Source organism: Pteropus vampyrus, unplaced genomic scaffold (genome assembly GCF_000151845.1).
Source record: "Pteropus vampyrus isolate Shadow unplaced genomic scaffold, Pvam_2.0 Scaffold29, whole genome shotgun sequence".
Lineage (NCBI taxonomy): Eukaryota > Metazoa > Chordata > Mammalia > Chiroptera > Pteropodidae > Pteropus > Pteropus vampyrus.
Window position 1 is genome coordinate 9,275,173 of NW_011888810.1, and position 14,570 is coordinate 9,289,742.

The 14,570-nt window shown below is 43.6% G+C and overlaps 1 protein-coding gene across 1 annotated transcript in view; it reads right to left on the bottom strand.

The window, feature by feature from the left end:
• Positions 1-3,514, bottom strand: part of CDH8 (cadherin 8) — a 334,115-nt gene extending 330,601 nt beyond the window's left edge. Inside the window, exon 1 of the mRNA XM_011356674.1 lies at positions 2,765-3,514. The gene's annotated coding sequence lies outside the window, so the exon portion shown is untranslated. The remainder of the gene's footprint in view (positions 1-2,764) is intronic.
• Positions 3,515-14,570: the final 11,056 nt, after the last annotated feature.

Sequence of the window (14,570 nt, forward strand, 5' to 3'; positions counted from 1 at the left end):
AAAAAAAGTTAAAAGTCTTGGGTAGAGAGATTTACCTATCTGGAGTCCTGAGAGTTTTAGAAGACTATAGAGTGTAGAACAGAAGAATTGATTTTTTAATAGTAATAATAATTGAAAATACAAGGTCCAGGTTGCAAGGGAGATAGATTTAAAAAGTTTGAATGACAGCATTACACATAAATTTTAGAAAACATTAGCCCATGCCTCTAAAACATCTGACCTATATGCGATGGTCACAGGATACCCTGACACTCATTTGGGTGGGGTGGGAGACAGAATAAAGAAAATGAACTGCCACTGAACAGCCCTGAATGAAGTGATGCCCAGAGGTTCGGGAACGGCTCTTCTCTCTATTTTCAGAACAGATTTTCTCAACTTCAAGCCCTCTTCAAAGTCCAGAAGAAAAGAAAAAAAAAAAATACACACACACACACACACACAATCAAAGGTGGTTTAAAATCCTGTGACTGCTCCAGCATGGAATGACTAGGTGATAGAGAGCTTCAAATCTGCTAAAGCAGAATTACAGAATATTACTATTAGTATTATTATTTAATAAGAGGGATAGCCTTATAATTTCAGCCACAGAGCTCAATGAAGTAGAAAAACATGTCTGGACATGATGATTATGAAGAACTCCCTCTGAGGGGGGAAAATATACCCGTAACCCTCAGAGAACATCCTTCAAAGGTATCAGGCCTCTCGGTAAAGAAATTTCTCTCAATCTCTCTCTCTCTCTCTCTCTCTCTCTCTCTCTCTCTCTCTCTCTCTCTCTCACACACACACACACACACTCACACACTCACACACTCACACACTCACACACACACCCCCACACCACACCACACCACAGCACACACCACATCACACCACACCACACTACACTACACCACACCACACCACACCACACCACACTCACTCCAGATAAAACCCCTGCAAAAGTGGACACAGCAGTAGCCAGGCAGGAATTTCGGTTGTGCTTCGCATGAACGATAGGGCTAATTTTGCATGCAGTGAGGTACAGTAGCGAGGCTGAATGGATGGAAAATCCCACTCTCAAATCTTACATAAATATCTCTTTCCCACGTATAGTTTTCCAGTTGAAAAGCTCTTATAATGAAGCCGGAGGTGACAGCCCAGGGATGGCTGTTAACCATTGAGATGGTTGTCAGGAGCGCTGTAAAGAGGACAGGCGCTTCAAAACGGCCCCAACCAACCCCAGACCCTTCCCCGGGCTAGGCGGCGGTTCCCGATGCGACAGGGCAGTGCTCTTGCCTACCTTCTCCGGGGTCCCCGCCTTCCCATTGGCAGCCCACAAATACTGTGAAGCCTGGTGAAAGAAAGCAGCCGGCGGATCTGATTAGCAGCTCCGGCGCGCTAAGGGACTGACGGCTCGTGCCTCTTAAAGAGGAAACTCTTGTGGAATCTTCAGGAAAGGATGGCAAAGTTGAAAGGACCTCCTCTCCCTCGCGCTCGTTCGGCTATAAGCTCTAGCCTTTAATTGGAGCTAAAGTGAGCAGCTGCCAGCCTGATTTTCCATTACAGACTAATGTCGTGCGTTTGCAACGATAAACAATTAATGTTGTTTGATTTCTTACATTTAGCAACCCAAGCAAACAGCTGCCATCTCGGTTCGCAGAGGCAAAGGGCTGGTCCTTGACCTGCCGCGGGCTCTGTGCCTGCGGGGAAGGCTCAACCACAACAAAACTTTGAGGTTTCGGCCAGATTGGGTTGGGGGAAGGCTTTGGTCTTGGGAAGAGGAAAAGCGGAGGAAAATGTGGATACCTGTTGGCATCACCGTTGGCGGCGGCGGCAGGCTTCCACTGTCTCCCAGCCTTGGCTGCTGCCTGGGAGAACGGGAGTAGGTCCCGTATAAACCTGTTACGCGCTGGTAGAACCCAGGTGACAGCCCCCTCTTCCCCTGGTCCTACGAGGGGCGCGGCCCCCACCCCAAGGTTTGGAGGATCCGAGCGGTGCGAAGATAAAAAGCACAGCTCGGGGCTCTGCAGGCGCTGGGAGAGAGGGGATCGAGGAGTCCCCGGCTCCGGGGGCTTCTATGAGCGCAGTCTCGCTTGCTCAGAAAGGACAGGGCCTGGGTCCTGCCTGGGTGCGGGTCAGCATCTTGGAGACTGCAGAGTCTCGGGGCGGCGCGAGATCCCGCAAGTTTGCAACGGGCACTGCGCCTTCCAGGCTGGAGCAGCCACTTGTGGGAAAGCCTGGCGCTGGGGCTCTGGCTGCTGTCTTTGATCCGCAACCCTACCGAGGGATCGTCTCCCTCTCGGGGGTGGGCAGATGCAGCAAACCGACAAGAGGGCACCCCAGCTCCTTCGCCTCCTGTCCTCGCGGGCTCGCACCGGCCTCACAACCAGCGGCAGGCAGGTGCTTCCCATTCACCGCGCGGCCCCCACAGTGAAGGCGCACGGCTGCAGCCGCGCCTTCCTGGGTCGGGAGGCGGCGGAATCGCCAGGCGACTGCAAAGAGGAAGACCGACAGAGGCACCGCCTGCTCGCTACTCTCCAGGATCGACTGTCTCGACAGTTTGCAAAAAATCGTCAGGCAAAACCCTGAGGTGTCCCCAACGGCTGTGCACGTCAGGAAAGAAAACGCAGCTCATCCCGGCGCCTGGGCTGGGAACCCGCATCCACCATCTGAGCGGCAGGAGGAGCGCAAGGAGTCCGAAGGAGCATGGGGATTTCTAAAAGAAACGATCCCTTCTGGGTCTTCGGGGCATGGAGAAAAAGCAGGGGTCAGGGGAGCCACTTACTCTTTCAGGGCTCCGCGCTGGCGAATTTCAAGCCTCCTGGTTCACAAATGGCTGGAGGGGCTCGGGGTCGGCTCCCGAGGGCGACGAGCATCGAACGGTCCCCACGCGCTGAGCAGGCGCCTCCGGATTCCGTGCATGCCTCTCGGAACTGCGGGACTTGGCGCGGGGACGCGGGGCGGGAGCGCTGGGCTCTGGATGTCCGCAGCCCCAAGTGCAGCAGCTGGGTGGACGCTACCGTCTGTGCGCAAACCGGCGACAGCGGACGAACTCCGAGGAGGCAGGGAGATTCCAAATAAATCCACTAATTCTGGGCTGAGCGCTCCGGCGTGCGAGCCCGCCTGCCTGCCAAATGTAACTGTGAAGTGATGTGGAAAAGTGAGCCGGGTGCCTCCCCTGACGGATCTCATTGGGCAGAGCGCAGAGGCAGGTCTACCACTTGGAAATTCGTGTAAGCAGTTCCCCTCCCCGCCCCCTCCCTGCCTTCCCCCTTCGTTCGCGCGTGCCGGCTCCTTGGCTCTTCCCCCTACCAAGTGGGCGCACAACTTTTCGCTCCTCGCGCGGAAGCACGCCCGGTTCGTCTCCGCCGCCAGAGGAGGCAGCGGGTGGAGATGCGCCCTTCCGTGCGGTGCGCGCAGCCCGCGGAGGGCCAAGCTCCCGGATCAGAGGGCTGGCAGATGCTAAAAGGATGCAGAGGTCCCCGCGAGCTGTCTCTCTCGAGGCTTACCTGAGCTCTGGGGCTGGCGTTATCTTGAAAAGCGTCTCAGTGACCCACAGATGTTTCACGTGGGAGGAAGAGGGCGCACGTGGCAAAGGGGTGCACGTGGGCAGCTTACCTATCCTTAGAACAAGAGCTTCTTGCGGACAGAATGGGGTGTTTGTGAGACCGCTGCCTTCCATTCGAGACGATAGGGGTTTAGAGGCCGTGTGTCGTGGTCCTGTGGGTAGAGCGCATTCTTGATATCCACAGGCTTCTCCTCGTTTGAGAAGGTGAGGGAGATCAGAGGGGCGGCCGCGAGGGGTGTGCAGTAAGACAGTGTAGAAAGAGCAGAACTTGCTTGGAAAATAAAGGGAGGCATTGCTAAGACTTCTCAATGTGTCCTGGCCTCCAGATCTTCCCTCAGGCACCATACGTGCAGCTCCTCTGTCTGGTCCCTTCAAGTCCTCAGATGGACTCCACCCACATCTTGAGAAATGGTCACCTTGGGATAGAGCCAGTGCAAGAAAAAGGGATCATGAATTAGCAAGTCCCCATTTCTTTTCTTATCCCGGAGACTAGCAGCCACTGTGATCATCTTTTAACAAAATTAGTGAAAAATGAGATGAATTAATCCTTGTTTGTTTTTTGTTTTGTTTTGTTTTGTTTAACTCCCTTTGTAGGACAGCCCAATTTAGTCCATTGGCTGTGCACTAGAACTGAGCTCTGAGGAAGGGTTTTACCATCTGGGGACAGAACCGAAACAGAAGGAGAAAAGGGTGTAGCGTACCAGACACTCGGTCTGTGGAGCTTGTACCGTCTGACTCAATGAGACAGAATGAGCAGAATGAGAAAATAGACGCGATATGCTTATACTGTTTATGACTTCTTGTGTGTGTGCTCCATCTAACATGCCATTGTGAAATGCTGAAAAGAATATTGACTAGAGATCTGATAGAGATCTGTCTGTTTCACATTCTAGCTGTCATGGACAAGAAACTTAGTGAATTATTTCAGAGAGGGAGAACTGAAGAGAACCAGGAGGTATTTTTCCCCTAGCAGTCACTAAGTAACTGTTTGTTCTTTTCTCAGACTCTGTCTGCTTACAAGGGATTCTGGAATTGGCTAATTCGGTCTTGGAAAAAGGAACAGCGGTCACACCTCAATCACAACATGACTGCTGCCAGATCAAGCAGTCCCAAGGGGACAAAGAAATAGATCACATCTTGGGTTGGGCTTAATTTTCAGACATTCATTTGCACTTTGAAAGATTGTTCTGAACCTTTCCTTGGGGTACCTTCTTTCATCAGTGAGAACTAAAGAAAAGGTTATGTGTTACTGAAGGCTGGGTGTCGTCACAAATAACAAACTCATCTCAAAAGAAAGCCGGAATGCTCGAGATAGATAATATCCTCAAATTTCATTTCTTAAAGTGTGTGGGGAGGGGGGAGGGGACTATTTTGACAAAGCGAAGAGAGTCAGAATCCAATGGCTTTAGGTATCTTGGGTTAGGTTGAGTTTGTTTTGACTCATCTTATCCACATTTATTCTGAGAACAGTTGCATACATTGTCTTCACTGAATCTTGGCCAACTAGAATTCAGTGTAGCCCTCTCTAAACTGTTCATTGCTGCTCAAAGCATGGCAGTAGGGATTTCCTAATTTTCTCCCAATTCATAAAAGAGGTCTGAATGATTAAGCAGTGTGAAAAAGGATTAGGATACTGTTAACAAGCCCTGTATGGATATTTCTAAAATAATCAGGGATGCTGAAAGACAGGGCATTTGCCTCTTTAACAAATCCACCCACTCTTATTAAGATGCAGTGTAATGTCACAATGGTGAGAGCCTAACTCTGCAAGAAAGTGTTTTTTTGTTTTTGTTTTTTTTTCCAACATCATTTCCAGGGTTACAACCTTCCAACAGGAAGAGGACTATGTTACATAGACATTTTAGAATGGTGACTGAAATTGCAATGTGTTGCGGAACATTGGTGGAGTGTGTGGCGGGGGGTGGATTATCTGATAGGGCAGGAGTATAATTGGAGGAGTTGCGGGAAGGAGGTGGACAGAGAAAATTGCATTCAGAATAAACTTGGCTGAGTGGTGCACAGAGTGGGATGAGACAGGTTGTCTCCAACCTGGATTTCAGTGACAGGGAGATAATTTTGCAAAGGAGTTTACTGCAGTTGAATGAGATAAAGAAAGACCCCATGTAGTAAAGAACACTTTACTTTTTTCACTAAGATGGGACTTTTGTTATAATTTTGACTTAGGAAGACAGTAAACTAAGTGAGCGGTTAGTTGGAGAGTGAGAAGTCAGTTGGTTTATAGGAAGCAGTGCCTTGAATGGGGGTGGGAGAGGTAGGAAGACTCCAGCTTCTACAGTTTGGGCAGGTAACGGCAGAATGGAACATAGTGATTATTTGCCGCATTAAATTTCAGCCTTTCCTTCTTTTTATTCTTTAGGGCATGCCTAAAAACTAAAATAATTAAAAATATCCCCAAAACAAACAAAAAAGGTGTTTATGATATGATTACTGAGAATTTTCAGATTTAGTGAATTGCCTTTAAATGTGGATTAACTAATTAATTTGTTTATTCATAGACTACCTCCTAACGGTAAAAAGTTGAGGAGTTTGGATTCTTCGAATGAAGGGATTTCACAACGTGATATCTGCCAATGATATTTAAAAATAAGAGTTAAAATAAGAACTTTAAGAATGTAAAATCAAACCATAGATGTAGCACCAGTTAATGTGTAATATTTTCCAGAAATTCAGTCTTCTTTCCAAATTCCAGGTTATGGGATCCTAATAAAGAAATCTGAAAATCACCATGTCCTTTTGTTTTGTTTTGTTTTGTTTTTTGAGGCGGGGGAGTAAGAAGTATGTAACAATTGTGGCATTAGGCAAAAGAAACTTTAAAATTTTATTTTCATTTCCAATATTGGAGCATACATTATAGGATGAAAAAATTAAGAAAACAGTTTTAAGAAGTTTGTAAATGTTTAAATAAAGTTAGGAGAGTTGTTTTTGTTTTTAAGTTTAAGAGTTTGCTTTAAACCTTTTTTTTACTACAATCATGAAAAGATATGATATTGTTCAAGTTACACAAAAAAGCAATTACGTAAAGTGGTTCTAAAGCTGTGGTCTCTGGACCACACCCTGCCTCCCTATTCTCAGAGGGCTTATTAGATATTCAGATTATCATGTTTGAATCTGAGTGGGCCTCAGAAATCTGAATTTTTAACAAATGCTCCAGGGGAGCATTTCTGTTGCTTGCTAAAGTTTGAAACTACTAGGGTATTCTTTTCTCAGGTGATATATATGAGAAAAATAATAAAGTATTATATAATATTAATATTTATGGTTTTCATTCTGGAATATTCTAAAGCAGAACACTGTCTTAAAGAATAAAATCAAGAAAAAGAAAAAGGTATGCACACTAAATGTAGCGTACTTGGTGATCACTTCACCAAGTCTATTATAGGACTTGGAAAACTAAGCTGATTTCTTTAGAAGTGGTTATGGATTCTTGGGCTAAAATCATCAGTGAGCTTGCTATTCAGAGTCATGACGCTCTGCATTTCTTGGCTGCTGGTGTTAGCTGTCCCTGAAATTAGGCCTGGATCTCTTAATATTGACTGTAATTACTAATCTTGAGCTGGCCATTATAGTTTCAGTAAATGCAGGTGTAAACACTTTCTGAAAACCACATCTGTGCTGAGAGCATTTTGGAGGTTTTCAAAATGGCATTATCTCCCATCTTCCCAGGTGCAAGAAAAGAGATAAGCTCCAATTCAGCTTCTAACTGAAAATGATGGGGTGGGGGGTGGGGGGACAGTAGCATACATTTAAGGGGAATGGTACAAAGCTATCAAATAAGCCAGCTCAGGTTCTGCAGACACTTAGCATTTGGGGGGGTATTTGTTTGTTTATTTTCTGAAAGAGAACAGCAACTTGATTAGGGTTCCAGACCCCTCTCGTTTAACATGGGATCCATGAAGAGGAAAAAAATTAAAAATAATTGACATTGCATTTTTTTTAGAAAAGGAAAAGAGAAATGGAACTGAGTCTTTCCTCCCCCCTCGCCCCGAAGTACGACAAGTTTCACATATCAAATTGTATTCAATATTAAAACATACATTTAATTGATCTGGTCTGATTTAGAAGATTATCAGCATTTGAAATTTCCATTTATACTAATACATCATTACAAACATATAGGGGATACAGATGTATAGGGGGATAGACACATCTGCCTCTCTTATTATGTCTGAAACAGAGTTTCTGGTTCTGATCAGTTGTCATCAAGTTGGTTATTCGAGGGAAGACTGCTGTTTATGCATTCGACAAACGTTCCAAGAAGTTGAGAGGAAATTACATTCCTGAGAATGTGAACAGACTTTCTTTATTAGTCAAAGCTGCACAATGCTGTCTAAGGATTTTTTTGTTTGTTCGTTTATGAAGGATATGCTGCCGCATGGAAAACGGGAATGGCTTCTAGGTTGCCGGCTCCTGCCTGCATAGGCGACTGGTCCTGCTGGAGTGGATGGTGAGGATTTTTTTCTTCTACCTCAAGTGCCCTCTAGCGTGCAATATCTGTGCAGGTTGCTATGTAGAAGGAGGTGGAAAGAAAAAAGAAATATTCTACCAATCGCTCTCCTAATTCCTGAATCGCTCTGCTTTTCCTTTTCTCCTTCCTCAAAGGGGTCATTTGCACAGAAGCGTTTGGCAAAACAAAAAAGGTGCTGTTGCTTTCCCATGGAAAACAAATCACTCATTTACTAAACTGGGAAACAAATGCTAATCCTTTCTCAGAGGTTTCTTTTGAACATTCATCATAATTTTCCAGAAGTTTCATACACTCTAGTAATCAGGCAAATAAAAGAAGGTAAGTTGCTCCCTGGGAAGAAATTCTGTTTTGTTCCTAACTCGCAGCAGCCCGGCTATAAGACATCTGATGCAAATTGATTAACCTCTCCATGGGTTTTCAGCTTGTGTCTCCATAAAAGCGCCTAATACTTCTTTCCTGCCTCAGGGGGGTGGTATGAGGCCTAATTGAGGTTTACAAAACAATTTCACTTCCTCAGATACAATTTGATATACGGATGAACCCACCTTTCATCTTGCATCTAGGAACAGGTTTTCAAATTTTCTTTGGGAGTCCTGAGAGAAACTGATCGGGATCTGTATTTTCATAAACATGCCGTTAAAACAACTTTATTGTAAATAGTGCATTTGCTCAAGAGACTTGGAATGGTAGGAAATAGGAAAGAATATTTGGAGAAGAAAAATGTGCTTGCTTTTATAAACATGTCTGGATGTGAATAAATATAGCTAAATAGTAAGGCGAAATTCCTACAAGACATACATTTGGGCGTATCTCCCTAAATTTTAAAACAAGCTAACAATAACAGAAGGTAATTTTACTCACCTGATTGCCACCCACTAAACACTTAGTCTCTGAGAGAGAAGCAGATACCTGCAAACAAACTCATGTATTGGCATCCTTTCAGGTGGTAAGATATCTAAACACCTGTTATGCAACTCGGAGATTTATTTACTAATAATATGATTATTTTGTAGCATTGTGTTTTGCCAATACCCTTATAGCTATGATATTTTCAAGGGTAAGTAAAGTGAGAAGAAAGCTAACATTATAATACACTCCATTAGTCTTTTTACATACAGTGTCTCTTTAATTATTAAGGCACTATGGATGGAAGGGCTATCGTTGGCATCCTTTAGGAAAAACTGAGGCTCAGAGAAGTTAGGTGATACGCAGTTAATAAGTTAATAAGTTAAAGAGTGCAATCTAAATTCAGTATTCTCAACCTTAAATATAGTCTAGTACGACCTTCTCAGTAGCCCCTGGTGACCACCATTCTCCTCTGTTTCTACAAGTTTGACTTTTTTACATCTGTGTAGGTGATGCCATACAGTGTTTGTCTTTCTCTGACTTCCTCATTTAGGATTGCGCCCTCGGGGTCCATCTGAGTTGTTGCAGATGGCTGGGTTTCCTTCTTTCTCACTGCTGAATAACATTCTGTTGTTTGTATATAGACCACATCTTCTTTATCCCTTCATCTCTTGATGGACACTTGAATTGTATCCATGTCTTTGCTATTGTGAATAATGCTGCAATAAACAAGGGGGTGCATAGAATAGAATAGAATAGATAAAATAACTACTAAGTAACTGTTATCTCCTACTTTTAAAACATTGTATTATCTCACTGTAGAGGGAACTCATACACTACAGCTCAAGAAGAACTAAACATTATGTGTTCCCGAACAGAATCGGGATCCTTAATTGCATGTGGCTTTGTAAATATGGACTCAATTCCATGGTTAACCATCTAAATCATATTCTCCAAGGAGAACCTGTATTTTTAAAAAGCCAACAAGGTGATTCTGATTCGGCATAACAAACACCATTCTGGTGTTTGAGACTAAGAAATCAAATGCACTCCAAGGTCTTGTTTAACTCCTTGGTACTGGAGTCCAAGGTTAAGGCACAATTCTTCTATTACTATTTAGATTTATATAGCCCTTCATATAGTTCTGAGCGCATCAGCTCTCTTATTTGAGCCTTACAATAATCTTGTGAGGTGAGAAGATGTTATTTCCTTGGTGTTACAGAGTTACAAGCTTTTAAAGCCAAAAGGGCCCTTTGAAATCATCTAGTTAAACCTCTTCGTTTTATAGGAAAAGAATTACATAAGGTTTTTGACTCTGAGGCTAAAGTTATATAACTAACTCTTGAAAAAAATCATGACCAGATCCTAGGTCATTATATGTCAGGTTGTCACTTCTCCCTGCAAATATGGCTCAGGGAAAAATCATTAAGCTAACAACCTCAGTCGTCTTCAAAATACCAAGTCAGAAGAACAAAATATATTTTGGGTACTCAGATCCAAATTAATGCAGTCTAGAAAAAGTCTGCTTTCATTTTCTGACAATAGCACATTTACTCCCTGTACCTCATATCTGCTCAGTCTAATAATATGTCTTGTCTTGGTTGAATTATTTCAGTATTCTGGAGTTTGGCTCACTAATGCAGCCCCAGGGGCTTCTTCAAAGCAGATCTTGTGTGCTACAGATTGTTGGAGTGAGGATTATTGGGAAATCAGAGCAAGACAACAACGTCAGAAAGAAGCAATTGTGCTCTCATATGTTCTGATGTACCCTCAAACTTTTCCTGGTATCTTCCAGTGGGAAACACAAACAGGGATATGTAAGACTGACTCCTGCTTTCTCCAAAAGCAGAGAACACCCAACGAACATGGCTTGCCAAAATGATGGAGCCTGTTGAAATGCTGCTGCTGCTTCTTCTTCCTCTTCTTCTTCCTCCTCCTCCTCCTCCTCCTCCTCCTTTTCCTTTTTCTTCTTCTGTTTTGCATAATGGTATTCTGGCTTTCTTTCCTAAAATTATCTCATTGTGCCTCAGCAGGGAATACCTTATTTTTGACCAGGTTGTCTTCTTCCTTGAAATTACATTAAGGCATATAATCACTTTCCTGGAATAGAACGTGATAATAAATGGCGCTACTGGTTGTAGGTGATGCAGGACAGGGCAAATTTCCCCGAGTCCTTCGGTGGAGAGGGTAGAAAGAATCAACACACACGCCAAAGTTAGAGTCAAAAGGAAAGTTTATTAGAAAAAGGGTAACACTCCACAGACAGCGTGGTCTCCTCTCAGAGGCAGAGAGTGAGAGGGACAGCGAGAGAGACATAGTAAATACACTAAGAAGGACCCTGAGTGTTCTGAGAACTCAGTCAGTCTATATGCTCTTCCCATTTCCTTTGATATGGGCATACATTGAGGAAGGGGAGTAGTAGGTGGTATGAAAAGGTAAGAATATGTAGAGTGAAAGGCCCGCTGGCAGTTCCCAGCTTTTAATCCATAGGTTGCCCACGGATTTAGCCATAGAGAATGACTCTTGCTTCCTGTTTCTCCTTCCTTCTGGCGTGGGGAATGGGTTGTTAGCAATCCCAGCAGAAATCTCCCTTTGTTCTGAAGGTGTCCTCTTGGCCTGGCTGCAGAGCTGGTCAGCATATTGTATAGTCTCTGATTGCGGCTCGATTAACATTTTAATTCTCTTGCCTCCTCCCTACATTATTGGTATTCTTATTATTGAGTGTTTAATATCCTGCTAGGCACTCTAGGGATTGGCTGGCATATGTTATCCTATTTATGCTCTACAATAACCTCCTAATTTTTCCGATGAAGAAACTGTAAAGAGAAATATATTTTACTTCTCTAAATCCCGATTAGGCCTATGTTCATCTCTCCACTCTCACTTAAACAGCACAATCTATTTGTCCTGCAGGCAGCAGTCAAACTAAACTTTTCTCGGTTCTTTGAAAAAGGTCAAGGAGGTCAAATATATATGGTGATGGAAGGAGACTTGGGTGGTGAACGCAGTGCAAAATATAGATGATGTTTTATAGAATTGTACACCTGAAGCCTATAAAATTTTATTAACCAATGTTACCCCAAGAAATTTAGTAAAATTTTAAAAATTAAAATGTTAACTCTCTTATTTGGAGGAGGGGCTGTGATGACCGCAGGAAAGAGCATTTGAGGTCATATGAATGTGGTTTCAAACCCTGGCTAGATACATTACTGGTTGTGTGGGTTAGACCAGCCAGCTGGTTAGCCAGTTTGGTAATCACCCCGAGTCTCATACCCTCTTTGTGTGTAAGGTGTTGTGTGCAGTATGGAATGTTTAACTCACAGGGTTGTTGTGTTAAAAAATGCAACAACAACAAAAAAGCAATGTCTAGTTTTCAGTATACATGTTTGTTTCCTCTCAGGTGAGCCCTTTGGTGCTACATAAAAAGAGCAGATGTCCAGAAAACAGGTGTCCCGGGATCCCCACAGCAAGGCCCCTCTTACACGTGTAACAGTCTCTGCTGCACAGGCCGATCAGTAATACCTCCATCAGCCCTTTACACGGTCGCATCTGCTGAGCTCCAAAATGTACTGAGCTCCAGGCAAACCAGACTTTCATCTTCAAATCATTGCGTTCTAACCAAGCTATACTCTGCACATTCAACCACATTCTTTTCCCCGCCCCATTCCTTCATTTATAAGAGATTAAAAACAGCTAACGTTAGAAGGAAGCTGGCTTTAGCATCATGATCTGGTAACAAAATATGGATTCATACTTTGCATTTAATATCCTAAAGAAGACATCATGGGATCCTTAAGGCTTAAATGAGAAAAAAAGGCAGGGGGGGCCTAGGGCCAGGACCCTTTCAGAAGGAGGGCTCACCTCTTTCTCTGGTGAAACAGGCTGTAGGATCAGTTTTCTGTCAAGGGAGTGCTGGAATCTAGACAGAGAAAAGGGCTAGCCACTAAGCTTCATACTAGTGTCCAAAACATTTGGTAGGTGAGTCCTTGGCCAGCTGAGGCTTCAGAGAAGAAGCATCCTGCAAACAGTGCATCAGCCCCATACTCATTTCCTTGCTGATGAAGTCTGCTGGAAAACTTTCATTTATCCAATTATGTGGAAGCCATGGACCTTGAAGACTAGAGCGTGATCAGACTTGTACATGAGACGGTCTCAGGGGAAGAAATCTGGACTCAGAAATGTCTAGGTCACTGTGAGTAAGAGGATGTGGATCTTGTAAGGACTTGCCTAGAACCTAAATTTGCATAGCAAGAACACTTTTGTTTAACACAGATCGTATGCAGATTTGGAGATGCACTGTTCCGGAGATACTGGTAATTGTAGAGGCGCTCAAACCCCGCCCTAGACACTCTTTGGAATTGCCACTAGGTTTGGCTCCTACTTGGGGGTGCAATTCGGATCAGCTTATTGAACAGACCCTGAGCATAGAGAAATGGCTTTCTTCCTCTCTTAGGATACTTCTCAGTGAACAGTGGCTATCGCATCTGTCCAGATGGATCACAGATATGACTTATATTCTTAGGTCTTCCCTCATGGCCCCATTTCTATGCCTCCACGACTCCTTGCTCACATCTGCAGTAGGAGGCTGAACACACTGTTCTATCATTTTATGTTTATTTGTCTGCCACCCTCACTAGATTGATTCTGAACTCCTTGGAAGTAGAAACTATATTATCCTTATCTGTGTCTCCCAAACCTAGCCCAAAGCCTGAGACATAGCCAGCGTTTAGGGATCATATTATTTAAGGTAATGAACAAATGAATATGACTGCAAAGATAAATATGGTATTGTTGTCAACAGTTAGCTAGAAATAGACCCAGATTTGGAGTTAGAAAAATCAGATGGCCCAGCAGATTGGTGTGGGGTGCTGAACAAGAATAACAGATTTCACTGGAAAAGAGAGAGGGAGGAAAGAGGACGGCACAACAAAGTGAAAAGAAACAAAATTAGGAAACTCAATCTTTTAGAGCAGAAATAGAATAGTGAAGATAACACACTAAAAGGCTGAACAGTTGAAAAAAAAATCTTCCAACTGACGCAATTAAGAGTGAACATCACAAAAACAATTCAGATGCCAAATGGTGATTTGCATGATAGTAGTAATAATAGTAGTAGAAATAATAATTATAATGATGCCACGTATCAATGAGAATCCATCTGCTCTGTCAGTGCCTTATAATTTAGTACCTGAGTGTTTACATGACCATTCCCATTCCCCTCAGGCAGGGGGCACTATCTCTATAGCCTTTACCCTCACCTCCATTACCCCCTCCCAAAGACAGAGCTCCAAAAAGTAAATTTCCAGAGTGCTTTCTTCCTCCAGAGCTAGGAGTTTTCTTGAAGACCGGAAAGAAGTGTTTTGTTCATTTTTCTTTGAATCCCCAGTAGCACAGGCGAGATGCTCAATACATTTTTGTTGATTTATCATCTCATATCTATCCCACAGCAAGCTGCAAGATGAATAGATGGTGTCGGGTACCTCTATTTTTCAGATGAGGAAACCTGAAGCAGCCGGTCAGAGTCGAAGCCAGAAAACCGACCTGAGATGTTTGAACACACTTGCTTTTTCTGCTGTGCCGGAAATTTTTCTATGGTCTAGAAAGATTACCAAGGTCACATTGCTCATTAATTAACTTCTTTTCTGTTAGGAATTCTAAGAAAGCACATTTCTTTAGTATTCATAGGGAAGA